The sequence below is a fragment of the Elephantulus edwardii genome, unplaced genomic scaffold (assembly GCF_000299155.1).
Source record: "Elephantulus edwardii isolate Elephantulus edwardi_28Jun2011 unplaced genomic scaffold, EleEdw1.0 scaffold00090, whole genome shotgun sequence".
In the NCBI taxonomy this organism is placed as follows: domain Eukaryota; kingdom Metazoa; phylum Chordata; class Mammalia; order Macroscelidea; family Macroscelididae; genus Elephantulus; species Elephantulus edwardii.
The window spans coordinates 1044566-1046093 of record NW_006399840.1 but is presented as its reverse complement, the minus strand read 5'-3'; positions in this window follow the sequence as shown (position 1 = coordinate 1046093).

Genomic DNA, 1528 nt, shown 5'->3' with positions numbered 1-1528 from the left:
GGGGGCGATACTGCGTGGCAGCCAGCATAGGGCGACACTTTAGGAAATGGATCTAATTTTATTTTTTCCTTTTCCCCACCCCCTCTGCCAGCAGCCGAGCCCTGGACTGACACCCTTTCCTTCTTAAAGGGATGGTGGGCCCGAGGTGGGCGAGGTCCCCTGTTAAGCAGCGGGAATTCTAGGCTGGAAGAAAGGTGTTTCGCTTACTTCCAGGGACTCAAAAGAAAAACCACCCCTGAGAACCTTAATGGAAGGGAGGCAAATGGAAGCTTTTTGTTCTCTGAATTATTGAGCTTCTCTGGGTACCGAGTCCTAGCTCTCAATATTGTACAGAGGAGAGGAACAGCCGTACTTGGATCTTTTAATACTCCATCTTGTCATCTTATGTCACAGTTTTACGTGGGCCATTTGTTTTAGGAAGTCTCTGGCTTCCCAGGGAATAGATGTTTGATGCAGATTTTTACAAGTATTGAAACAAAATTCTGGCAGGGCTTCTCAATGAAGAAGATATGTGGGAAATATTTTTGTCAGAACTAGTCTTCTTCAAGAGACAGGATAAGTCCCCTGCTTGGCAAAAACCAACCTCAAGCCCTCTGCACCTCAGTGACTTCAAGGCAGTTAGGTGTTTTGTGTACAGTTGAGTTGATTACTGCCTCTGAAACTCTTAGGTGGGTCTCAGAGGTAGTAAATAAAATGCAAGAGATTGCCTATATTTTTCCCATGGAGCAGCTGGTGGATATGAACTACTTGTCCTTAGGTTAACAGCACAACTCCTTGCCACTGGGCCACCAGAGCTCCCTAGGTACTCCTTAGGTTTTCAAATTTGCTCACATTTGTTTTAGTTAAAGGGAAACCATAAACTATGTGTCTGTCAAACCTAAACCAGAGTGTAAGGTAGATGGGAGAAGGGGGAATGAAAAAATCTAAGCCAAAAAACCAATTGTCATCTAGTCCATCTGACTCATGGCAGCCTGTATGTATCAGACTAGAGCTGTACACTAAAGGATTTTCAATTTCAGGGGCTGTTTTCTTTTTTTCTGTGAGGTACCTCTGGATGTACTTGAACCTCAACTCTTTCATTTAAAAAAAAATTCATTTTAATGAACGTTTACAGAGGTTTTGGATTTCCATTCATTCATTGTTGCACTTTCTCCCTGCCCACCCCTCTCCCCCAGTTCGCTCTTCTCTTTGAAAAGTAAAAGAAAAATTCTTTTATTGCTATACAACTCCCCCCACACCCCAAACCGAGTACTCCACTATGCAGCCTTCCTTCTGGACTCTTGTCATGATCATAATACCAATCATATATAGCTTTTAAACTGTTCTCTCCCTCATCTGTTTCAAATGAAATATGCATAATTTATCCAATTTTTTTCAGTCTCATCCCAACTCTGATGTCAGTCCCGTTCTACAATAGTGGCACTATGCAGTATTTGTCTTTTTGTGACTGAGATATTTCACTCAGCATAATGTCCTCCAGGGTCACCCATTTTGAATAATATTGCATGAGTTCCTTGTTTTTCAATGC